Genomic DNA, 13,280 nt, shown 5'->3' with positions numbered 1-13,280 from the left:
CACCCAGCTAGCCATCCAACAAATATTTATTTAGTGCTTACTATGCAATAGGCATTAGTCCAGATGCTGAAGATATAGCATGAATTCCAGATCTTACAGGAATTCTTATTATATATTATTCTCCAAATGTGCCACACAGAATTAAATACGATAAAAAATAACTATATACCATGACCAAATGGGGTTTATTCCAAGGATGTAAAACTGATTCAACATTCAAAAATCAATCAGTATAATTCATCATATTAATAAGGTTAAAGGAGAAAAACCATATGGTTATATCAATCAATGAAAAAAAAATTGACAAAATTCAACCCCCATTCATGATAAAAACTCTAAAAAAAAAAAAAAAATACTGACACAGGCAAAATCCTGAATGAATCTCCAGAGAATTATGCTGAATGAACAAAGTCAAGGGTTACACAACTGAAGGGTTACACAACTCCACTTATATAACATCCTTGACAAAATTTAGGGATGGACAGCAGATTAATGGTTGCCAGTGGTTAAGAAGGGGGCTTGATTCCAGTCAGGACACATACTCAGGTTTTGGGGCTGTGATCTCTGCAAATTGTTTAACCTCCAGGATATGTTTTTATTGATTTTAGAAGAAAATTAAAAAAAAAAACATATCTTCATGACTTTGGGGTAGGCAAAGATTTCCCGAATACACAAAAGGCACTAATACAAGAGAACAAGTAACCAATCGTACCACATTAAACGTAACCTCTGGTTATCAAAAGGCACCATTAAGAGAAGGAAAAACCAAGCCAAGACAGTGAGAAGAGATACTTGCAATGCACATGACTGATGAAGGACTTGAAGGACTCATATTCAGAACATATCAAAAAACTCCTACAAATTGGCAAGGAAAAGGCAGACCACTCAACAGAAAAATCAGCAAAAGATTTCATTAGGCACCACACAAAAAAAGACACCCAAATGGCAATAAGCATATAAAAGATCTCAACTCCATTCGCCATTAGGGAAGTACAAATTAACACCACCACACAACCACAAGAAAGGCGACAATGAAAAAGACTGACAATAGTAAGTACTGGGAAGGATGTGGAGAAACTGGAAAACTCATACTCGGTTAGTAGATGTGTCAGTTGGTATAAGCATTTTGAAAAACTAAGGCAGTATCTACTAAAGCTGAACATTCATGCCAGCCCTCCACAATTCTACTCCTGGGTACGTACCCCAAATGACTGTATACAAACATTCACCAAAATACACGTCCAAGTACATTTGTCACACTGGTCATAATAGCCCATATCATGCCTGCCTGTCTACACTCTCTATTTCAAGTGCTTGTTACTTATAGTCTGGACTACTGTCATGGGTTCCTAACCAGTTTCCCTAATTTAATATAGCTAAATGCTTCCAGTTTAATCAGAGCAAAAAAGTTCTGATCCTGTTACTCTCCCAACGATTCAAAAATGTAATGGCTCTCCATCATCCGAATAGCAAACTCCAAATTCTATGGTTTAGTTTGTTTTTTTTAATTAAAAATCATTTCCAATGTGGTACGACAGACATAACATAAAATTTACCCATTTAAGTGTGTAGTTCTGTGGTATTAAGTACATTCGCATTCACATTGTTGTACAACCATCAACACCATTCTTTTCCAACTGAAATTCTGTATCCATTAAACACTAACTCCCCACCCTTTACTCCCATGCCAGCCCCTGAAATCCACCATTCTACTTTCTGTCTGTCTGATCTTGACTACTCATATAGGTGAAATAATACAATATTTGTTCTTTTGTGACTGGCTTATTTCATTAGCATGATGCCTACAACGTTACTCCATGTGGTAGTATGTGTCAAATTTCATTCCATTTTGATTATCCCTTCTATCTGCTGATGGACTCTTGGATTCTATGGCTCAGATTTAAGGCTTTCACAATCTAGTTCAAATCTACCCTTCCATCTCATCTCTACTCACATATACACGGTATATATTCAAACCAAGTTGCTGCTATTTAAACCAAGTAGAATTTTCACTATTTCTAAAACATGCCTGGTCTTTCCACCTCCACATACTCAATTTCCCTCCCAATCTTCCTTTCTTTCTAAATTCTCTAAAGTTTTGCTTATACTTGAATGCTATCCTGCCATTTGAGACAGGCCAGTGAGCCAGGACAAGTAGAATAGGGAAACTGAGGCAGCTAACAAACTGGCAGAGCAGTTTACAGTAGATACAGAGTTCACCTCCCTAGAGACAATGTGTCTAGGCATCTAGATGCAGAAAAGCAGCAAAAGCAGGTGAATGATACCAGGACCAGCTGCAATGACTAATGACCCCCTGCCCTGGTGCTGACCAATCAGTGGAGACCACCACCCTGAAGGAGCACACTTAGAAAACTGATAAATATTCTGCTGAAACCCTCCCTTGAGACCTCCCCTAAGATTCCTGCCTGCAAGAGGAGAGATACAAGCCTCAAGACAAAGGACCCAGCACTCTGTCCCCCTCTGGGGAGCAGCCCGGAGCCATTAAGTACATTCACATTGCTGTACAACCATCTAGGTCTTCTTTAGCTACTTCTTCCCCCACAGGCATGCATATCTTAAACTCTAAAGGGCCCCACGAGAGACTTGCATCCAGGGGAGCAATGGGCAGTGGCAGCTCCTCGCAGGCTAACCCTGTTCCAAGGCCCCCTTTTCTCTGACTTCCCAGAGAGCTAGGGTAGCCCAGCCTAAGCGCTCTTGTTGCTTCTCCTATGCTAAGCCCTTTCTTGTTTTACTGTCCCCAGCTTTAATAAACGTTCCCTCATCTGGACTCATGTTGTGAAAATTGTCCTGCATGAAGTCAAGAACCCACATACTGTCAGTCAGGCCTAGGCAGACCCGCCAAGGGCCAGGTCCCCTTTCTGGTAACAATGTCATCATTTTTTATTATCTTTCACCCAGTGTTCCACCATCTAGTGCTCTCAGAATATAGCTCTTCCTCTTCCCCAAAACCTGACATGTGGCCTTCCTTCTGTGTTATAAGTACTCTTATTTATTGAACTAAGTAACATAGCCAAATCTCATTAAAATACAAGTATACTTACTCTTAAATATCTCATCTTGAAACTATTTTTTCTAGTTTCAATAATAAATGATATTAAGCCACTTTAAAACATCAAATAGACAACATGAAGAAGGAAAAAGGGTATCAGCTTTTGCCTAATTCCTGGTACAACCCATCCAAGCAGAAGAAACACTATTAATTCAGATCAACAAAAATTCAGACCTGGGGAACGAGTGCAGAGAAAGGAGAGCAGAATGAGGTAGATGATGCAGAGTGTGGTGAGAAAAGCTTAAGATTAGAGTGAAAAGACTGAATTATATTTCTATAAACTTGAACAAATTTGTTAACTTCTCTAATATATAAAATATATATAAAAGGGGGGAAATGCAAAACTAATAATATTGCTTTGAGAATTAAGTGAAACTAATAAACGTTGATGCGTGACAGGTGCCAAGGACATAGCTATTGGATCTAAAGCTGCCTGAGGACATTCTGAGATCACGTAATTGGCAGAAGAGTCACTGTTATAAAAGATGCCCAGATTTCCAATTCAGTATTCTTTCTACTGTATCATCACTGCGGAGGGTTTAGCGTGTCCTTTTTCTTGCCCTGAACCATGTATCAGCATGCCTCTGAGTTCTGCCTCTTTGGTCAAAGGCATCACTATTCTTTCAGGCTCCCAGATCAAAATCATCTACTCCCCTTCAGCTCTTCCTGTTACTTCCCTGCCGGTGCCCAATCAATGAGCTCCTTCTATAGTACTCAGTAAAACAAGCACAAATTCTGCTAAATGCTTATAAAGAAAAGAGGCAAGACCCAAACACTCCTTTCAAGTAACTTATTTATGATGTTGCTCATATCCCTAAAACAAAAGGCAGCTTTTCAGAAATACCATGGAAAGAGACACAATATGCTATCAGACCACTGACAGGGAATCAGTGGGTAGTGGTGAGGGGAGAGGGAAAGAGAGAAAGAGAAATACGAATGAATATGAATAATGAAGAAGGTAGGGTTTGCTATATGGTTTTGGGAAAGAAGGAGAAAAGAACCTTTTGTTTATAGCATACCATACAGTATGACTAAGGCCTGGGTATGGGAAAACATAAAACCCATTCAAAAACCTCACATAGACAACAGTATGGTGGTTAACAGAGGGAAAAGGGGTGGGGTATTTGCAACATAGTTGCTTAGAGTTGTAGCTGAGAGGCCGGCAAGTGAGGCGGGGAACGTTGGAGTCCGCCGTCACTGGAGCAAGCAAGCCTCCCTGTTCGCTTCAGTGCATGGCTGCCGGCCGCCATCTTGGCTGACAGTTAATTTGCATAAGGATATGCTGATTAGCCAATGGGAAGGGTAGCGGTCATACGCTAATTACCATGTTTCTCTTTTATTAGTGTAGATGTCATTCCAATAAAATTAATTTAAAAAATGAGTTCAGAGAATGTGGAATAGTCTCTTTCAAATGTGGAAAAGATGAGTCTGGTGTTCCTGGGAAGCCTTGGATGCCATCCTAAGAACTTTTATCTTTCCTTTATTGGCAGTGGGGAGCCACTGAAGAGTACAGATCAGCAGAGAAATGGTAACGAAAGCTGTGCTCTGACAGAATGAGGAAGACCAACCAGGGAAAGGAAAAATCAGAGGCAGGAGAACTATTTAAGAAGCTGTTGCAATAGTCTACAACAGTGAGAGAAGATGGCAAAGAGATAGGGAAAGACAATGCAAGTCGCTTTACTCAACAACGGGGCTTAAAGAAGTAAGTATATGGCATGGGGGCTCTACTCTCAAAGTGAAGAGAGAATGTCTCCACCTTCTCTGATGAAATAGAAGTGACTATTTTCCTTTTGTACCCAAATCTAGTAAAAAAACAAACCATTTCACAACCACCCAGACCACAGACACGCACCCTGGGTACATAAGGCCCGGAAGTTGCATCATTCCTAGCTGTTGAACTGAGAGTGATGTCCCACATAAACCTGTCTCTGTTATTTGGGTTAGATTACAAGGTCTCCGAGCATGTAGAATGAGGCCATGGCTTCTTCCTATAGCTCTTGGCACCTAGAAAATGCAGGTGTGCCCCAATTTGACTTTACACTGGAGTGTCGATCACACGAGTGTGGTGTTCAGTCCTGGGCATGATGAAGGCACTTGGGACCAGGATTCAGTGAGCTTCTGCCTGGAGTCATGTTGTAGTGTTTTGAGGTTTAAGGGGCCGACACAAGAAAGAGTGATTGTCTTTCTCTTGAGTGACTCCACATACTAAAGTGGAACTAGTGCCAGCAGGGGCATGCTACAGACAAGCAGGTTTCGGCTCGGTATAAGAAAATGTTTCCAAAAGAGCAGTCGAAAGCTGGTGCCTTGGACACGGAAGAACTACTCATCACTGGAGATACTGAAGAGGAGGTAGACTAGGCCAGGAGTCGGCAAAGTTTCTGGGTAAAGGTCAAAGAGGAAATATTTTAGGCTTTGTAGGCCAGATGCCACAACTGGCCTACTCTATGGTGGCATGGAGAAGCCACAGACAATTTGAAAGCAAACAAGAGTGGTTGTGTTCCAGCCAAACTATTCAGAGAAAGAGGTGGCCCCTGGTCTAGGCTAGGAGTCAGGGGGAGATGAAGAGGAGGCTTGAGCAGTGGATCAGTAGATAGACAAGGGACTACGGTCTCTCCCAATCCTGACAGCCTTGTATATTTTTAATCAAGAAAATTGGATACGGTAATACTTCATCTAATCCGTTATCTCAGATTATTGGAACAGGGGATGCCTTTTACTGAATAACCAAGTATTAACTAGAAACTCTTTTAGTTTCAGCCTTGACCGTTGAAAATATTTCTAAAACTCCAGAATCTTCCGCCCTGCCTTAGGTATTAGACCAACGATAACAGAACTTGCTGACTAAGGGCTTCTCAGAGCCTCAAATAATCTTTTCAGATACCAAATCTCACATGCCTTGTGGCTAAAGCTGTAGAAGGGTCAAGACATTTCTTGGAAGAGGGTTTTGTGTAACTCCTAGAAATGGGCGTGTCCTTTTAACTTCCCTCTTTCTGATGAGAGTAAAGCTAAAAACTGCCAACAAACCCGGGAGGATTCTCTCAAGTGAGGATTATAGTTAGTTAATCAGACTCTAACTGAGCTCTCTAGATGATATCAATAAACTGATTAGTCAGGGATATTAAAAACATAACACTTGCATCTCCCAAAGCTGTTTGCTTTATATAAAAAGAATTCACCAATAAAACACACATACTCAATTACACATCTTTTGCTTAGTGAAACTCCCCGGTGGTGATGAGGTTTGAGTTCCAGCTCAAACAATCACAAAGACACAGAATTTGATCTGACTTGTGAGGGCATGATGTACACAACTATACCCCAATACACTGCAGCATGAAGGACTCTAGGCCAGTCTTCTGTCCCATAACAGTTAAGAGCAACCAATAAGAGAGTCCAGTGGGTCATGTAACAGGCACACATTTCTGGAGGAACACTTCCTGAGTGAGTGATTTGCTGGCTGACCCCTGGCCTAGGCTAGGGGTGGGGAGGAGACGGAAGAGGGGGCTCAAGCAGTGTATCTGTAGACGGACAAGGGGCTAGTGTCTCTCCCAACCCTGACAGCCTTATGTGTTTTTAACTAAGAAAACCGGATACAATAATACTTCATTTAATCAGATTACTGGAACAGAAGTACGAGTTTTACTGAATAACTAAGTATTAATTAGGATCTCCCTTGCTGCCCTTCCTCTGGGAATCCTTCAGCTACTCTGGACCCCAGGGACTTTATACTCTGAGGGAGGCAAGAGAATGGCACTTGCTGAGCTCCCGCCATGTGCCATGTGCTTCCTATCCACTAACACATTTAATCCTCAAACCAATGCTGCAAGGCAAACACTATCCCCTTTTTACAGACGAGGAAAATGAAGTTCATTGAGGTTAAACAATTTGCAGAGATCACGGTCCCAGAACTTCTGGTCCAGTGGGTCAGGGCTAAGGTTCAGAGAGAACCTGAGGAGAAGCTAATGCAGATTACTGACTACACGTTGAGAAACACTGCCCACAGAGTTTATAAAAGGTCAAGTTCACCATTAGTTGGTGATGGCAATAGAGGGATTAGAATCTAGTCTAGGCCTCAGTTCCTAGTCCAAAATCATTTCCACTTCTCAAATCCAAATCCCCCTAAGAGAGGGCAGCATAACTATATGCTCATATAAGTAATAAAGTTTCTCTCTGATTCTGGAGAACCATATTTGTTCCTAGGGCACAGAATGAACTTTATTTTACCACAAAGACTGCTACATTCTGGTCAGGGGCTTTTTTATTTCCAGAATTTAGCACAGTGCTTGACACCACGTTATATACTATGTAAGTCAATGAAAAGTATACCAAAGGAACAAGAGGAAAGAATATCTATTTGCTCTTCTTTTGGTAAAAACAAACAAAACCTCTCAATCAGATGACCTGCCAACGTAACACTTCCAGGATTCGGCCCTATCTCCATCCTGAGTGAGATGGCACACAGACACCTTTTATGTGACACTGACTCAACTCTAGGCTTTGGGGGAGGCGGGGTCATAGGAGCCTAGAGCAGTGGTTCTCAACCTTGGCTGCACATTAGAATCACCTGGGAATCTTTTTAAAATCCTGATTTCTGGGCCTCATCCTCCGTTATGGGGTGGGGCCACAACATTAGTAACAAAGAAACAGAATTTCCGGAGGATGCGGCCCAGAAATCAGGATTTTTAAAAAGATTCCCAGGTGATTCTAATGTGCAGCCAAAGTTGAGAACCACTGGCCTAGATGAAGCCAATCAATGCATTTTGTCCAGTGACTGGTTGCCAGTGCGGTCATTAAGATTCAACTCAAAGTGGACCCTTTCTCTCACTGGACAGGAGACTGTGGTGATGGGAGCCAGAACTTGCAGAGCCCACCCTGTGGAGTCTGGAACAGCCAATCTAGAGAGGGCAGAGTTATAAAAGATGAAATGTGCGTCCTAAAACAAGCTGACCCTGAAGCCAGGTTTTCCCCTTGTTGGCTGAGGAGACTCACACTCTTTTCTCACTTAAGGCAATTTAGGCCACTATCTAATCAACAGAGGTTTTAGCGTGTGTTCTGTACTGAGACCCTGAACCAGTTCATGACCTACCCCAGGAATAACACAAGGATCCTTTCCATGTGCTCCTGTCACATCCATTATTCAATCCACATTCCACTTTAGGTTTCTTTTCCATTAGTATGTACAACCCCCCTTCCTCCTTTGAATCATTCAATCAACATTTATCAAACCTATGCGAGCCAGGCCCCTTAGGGCCTCATGTCCTGTGGAAAGGACTCATAGTGTACACAGGTACTTCTGTGCACGGAGCTCACTGCTCCAACAGTGGCATGAACAGAGATCACCTGCTAGGGAGGAGCCAGGAAAAGTTGCATTGCACAGGTGACATCTAGACTGAGTTTTAAAGGATGAGAGGTGCTTTGCTGGTGGAAGAAAACATGCTGGAAGGGAAACTTTTCGGGAAAAGAGAATAATATGAGCACAGCTGACTCTCATTGTCTACAAAAGTTACGGTTATAATGTCACCACAAACACTGCATTGGGGAACACGGAGTCACTTTTCCTAGGAGAACCACAGGGCTAGGGTCCTGCAAGCCTCTGGCCACAATATTTATTGTCAACCAATCAACACATAATCGTGTTTTATGCTTGTTTCTGTGTGAAGATACCTTATACTATTGACTCATTAACATTGAAATCGGGGCCAGCAGCACATAACTCAAGTCTGAATGAAGCTTCTCTAACTAACACATGTATCTTTTCATGTTTAGAACACCAGACAGAACTGCAACACTAAGCTTGGGGGCCATCTTAAACAGCAAAACCATCATAAAAAGCACAACAATGTGAAGAGCATGACATTAAACAGACAGATAAAGGACACTCATTTACAGTGTGAGAGCTGAAACGAGAAGGCAGAGTGTGGCTTTGTTCTGCCCCAGCTGGGAACGTGTGTGGGGGGGCTACTCCAGTCTTCATTGCTCTGCACATGTGCTTGTCTGGGACTGACCAGGAAAGCACTGTGAATACTGAGTTGGGGGTTTTAAATAAATTTTAGCAAGTAGGTGAGTTTTTTAAAAATGGAATCTGTGAATAGGAGTATCAACTATCTACACTAATAAAAGAGAAACATGCAAATTAACCATCACTCTGTCACTCCGCCACACCCAACACCCAATCAGAGCAACTATGCAAATTAACCCAACAAAGATGGCGGTTAATTTGCATACGCAGGCACAGAAAGAAGACTGAAGATGACTGAAGATGGCGGCGGCCATGAAACTGGAGTGAGCAGGAGGCTTGGGTTGCTCCCGGCAACGGAGGAAGCCAAACTTCCTGCTGGCCCTGGGCTCGCTCAAGGAGGGGCTGGGGGCCTGGGTCGCCAGGGGCAACCCAGGCTTCCAATCCACCCTGGGCTCCGCTGGAGGAGCTGGAAGAAAAAAAAAAAGGAGGGGCTGGGAGCAGCCGGAGCAGAGAAGCCAAGCCTCGATGCTGCAGCCAGACCAAAGGCCTTGGGTCAGGGGTGCCGGAGGAAAACCTGTGCTGGCAGCCAGGGGAAGGAAGGCCTATTGTGCGAATCTTCGTGCAATGGGCCACTAGTATAAGATAAAGCTTGGTGTGTTCAAATAATAAAGGTGAGTTTGGTGAAGCTGAAGAGAGGATGAAAACTGGGGAAAGGAGGCATTTTTAAAAATATATATATTTTATTGATTTTTTACAGAGAGGAAGGGAGAGGGATAGAGAGTTAGAAACATGGATGAGAGAGAAACATCGATCAGCTGCCTCCTGCACACCCCCTACTAGGGATGTGCCCGCAACCAAGGTACATGCCCTTGACCGGAATTGAACCCGGGACCCTTCAGTCCGCAGGCCGATGCTCTATCCACTGAGCCAAACTGGTTAGGGCGAAAGGAGCCATTTTAAGAAGGGCTTCACAACCTGGGTTTTATGCATTTTATCTAGATTAATGGTTCTTAATATTAATTATTTAAAAATATCATTGATTTTTATTTTTTTAAAAGATATATTTTTATTGATTTCAGAGAGGAAGGGAGAGGGAGAGAGAGATAGAAACATCAACAATGAGAGAGAATCATTGATTGACTGCCTCCTGCACACCCCACACTGGGGATGGAGCCCACAACCCAGGCTTGTGCCCTGACTAGGAATTGAAACATGACCTCCTGGTTCATAGGTCAATGCTCAACCCTGGTGCCACACCAGCTGGGCTATTATTGATTTTTACAGAGAGAGGAAGGGAAAGGGAGAAAGAGAAACACAGAAGTGAGAGGGGAACATCCATTGCTGCCTCCTGCACGTTCCCTACCAGGAACTGACTTTGCAACCCGGGCATGTGCCCTGACAGGGTATTGAACCAGCAACCTTTTGGTGCATGGGACAATGCCCAACCAACTGAGCCATACTGGCCAGGGCTTAATATCAATTATTAATGCAAAATTTAAAATTATAGAATTCTCCCATACAACAAGAATGTACTTTTTAGTATTAACTAATAAATAAAAGTTACTATAAATTAACTGGATTATTTTATTATTCACAATATTTATATTTTTTAAAGTATGATTACATGCAAACCGGTATATAAGTAATGCGTGTGTGTGTGTGTTTCAAAGACCCAGCCTACTATGTGGGAATCACTGTCATGTACCTAAGTGGGCAGCCCAGGCAGAGGGAACAGCATGTTCCCTGAGAAGGAAAAAAACCTTGGTTCATGGGAAGATGTGACAGGAAGGCAATGGATGGAATACAGTGAGCAATGTGGAAAGTAGCACGAGGGAAAGGCAGGGACAGATTGTAATGGAACCTTGAAGGCCATTTTATGAAGTTTAGATTCTATCTGAAATAGTACAGGATCCCTCAATAACAGCATAATTAAATTAATTGATATATCAGCAACTGAAGAAACAAACTTGAGAACAGCACAGTATGATCCTATTTATATTAAAAATCCTGTATATTTATGGACGCATTTATAGTTGACCCTTGAACAACACAGGTTTGAACTGTGCAGGTCCACTTATATGCAGATTTTTTTCAATAAATATACAGCTGGCCTTCCATATCCCTGGATTTCACATCCACAGATTTAACCAACCAAAAGAGTATTTTCAATTCATGATTGGGAATCTACAGATGTGGAGGGCTGACTATATGCACTGTCTATGCCAGGGGTGGGCAAACTTTTTGACTAGAGGGCCACAATGGGTTCTTAAACTGGACTGGAGGGCCGGAACAAAAGCATGGATGGAGTGTTTGTGTGAACTAATATAAATTCAAAGTAAACATCATTACATAAAAGGGTACGGTCTTTTTTTTTTTTAGTTTTATTCATTTCAAACGGGCCGGATCCGGCCTGCAGGCCGTAGTTTGCCCACGGCTGGTCTATGCCATTTTATATCAGAAACTTGAGCATCCTTGGATTCTGGTATCCATGGGAATCCTGGAATCCCCTACAAATACCAAGGGATGACTGAAATTTTGGGGAAGTCAAAAGTTATATGCAGATGTTCCACTGTATGAGGAGGGGGTGGGCTAGGGAAATCGGTGGCCCTAACCCCAGTTGTTCAAAGTCAACTGTATATGCATACCACCACATATATACATATATATAGTATACATATACGTATACACACCTGTGTGCATGTGCACACACCCACACACATTTTACAAATGCTTAGAAAAGCATTCCAAACTACTGCCGATGGCTCCCTGTGGAGGAGAAATGAAATATGGAGACTTTCTTTTCACACTTTAATCTATTAGTTCTGTATTTTTAAATAAATAGAGCATGAGACCACTGAATGGTTTTACATTTTTTCATATTAACAGATCATTGTTAGAAATCATTCTGGCTTGTGGCAAATGAAGAGCATGAATAGGGAGCCCAGACAGATAACGGCGATTAGGACCAGGAGAGTGGCAAAGGGCATATGTATATATATATCCAAGATGCATTTCAGAGACTGTGATCACGGACCTTGGTGATTGACTGAATAGGGGGGATATGGGTGAATGAAGAATAAAGACTCCCAAGGTTTCCCGCTCGAGCAAGCAGGTGGGCTGTGTTATGACTTACGGTGGGGAAGAGAACCACAGCCACATCTCTCTGACAAGCTTTTCACGGTGCCCTCCACCCATTCTTTGCCTTGACTGCATCAAAAACAAAGAGATAAAATAAACGTGACATGTGTGAGAAGGAGAGGGTCACATCTGGGAGACCCTCTGATGACAATGACTGGATTCTATGAGATTGATCCCCAAAGAGCAGGTCACTCTTTCTGCAGAGGACTCAGGGAATCAATTAGTGGAATTACATCTCCCATTGACAAAAAAACAAAACAAAAATGAACTGTTGCCAACCCTTTGCATGAAACAAAGGTCATTCCATTGAGCGACCTCTCTTTCATGTCCTGGAATGATCTGATCTCAGTTGTATTTAAAACACTGAGTTAAGCAAAGGTTACGAGAAAAACCAGGGCAAAGTTGGGGGAAGGGTACACAAATAATGCCCAGGAATATAGAGAAACTGTTTCCTCTAGCACAGCGATGTTCAACCTTTCTCATCTCATGGCCCACATAAACTAATTACTAACATTATGCAGCATACCAATAAATATATTTTTAGCCAATCTGACTAAGAAAATAGGTATAATTTGATTCATTCACATCAGATGGCTACCGTTGTGTTGGCTATTGTCATTTTTTATTTGACAATCTCCGAGAAACGAGGTCAGTGCCACTGACTAAGTAGTCAGGTATTGTATGTTTTAAAAATTCTTGTGGCACACTGGTTGAAAATCGCTGCTCTAGGACAAAGGAGGCCTCTCTCATCAGCTGCCCAGCCCCCGAGTAATGGGAGAAGAGAAGACTCATGGGCTTTGGCTTCCCTAAGAGACCTGATTTCAGACTTTCTCAAACACACTTCTGACTGTGTGACTTTCTTGCTTCGACAGAGGTAATTAAAACTCTAGTGTACATCAGAACCACGGAGACACCTGTTGTAACGCAGCTATTCCCAGGCCTCAGGGAACCTCAATAGGGATTCAGACTCAATAGGTCTAGAGTGGGGTTCAGGAATACAAACTCCATGTGACTCTACTAGAGAACATCCAAGAAAAGCATGTTGGGCAACACTGCACTCCACTATTGAGGACAGTTGATAAAGTGTGATTACAATTTAGTGAGCTGCACTGG

This window comes from Myotis brandtii, unplaced genomic scaffold (genome assembly GCF_000412655.1).
Source record: "Myotis brandtii unplaced genomic scaffold, ASM41265v1 scaffold704, whole genome shotgun sequence".
NCBI lineage: Eukaryota > Metazoa > Chordata > Mammalia > Chiroptera > Vespertilionidae > Myotis > Myotis brandtii.
Note: the sequence above shows the minus strand (reverse complement) of the source record.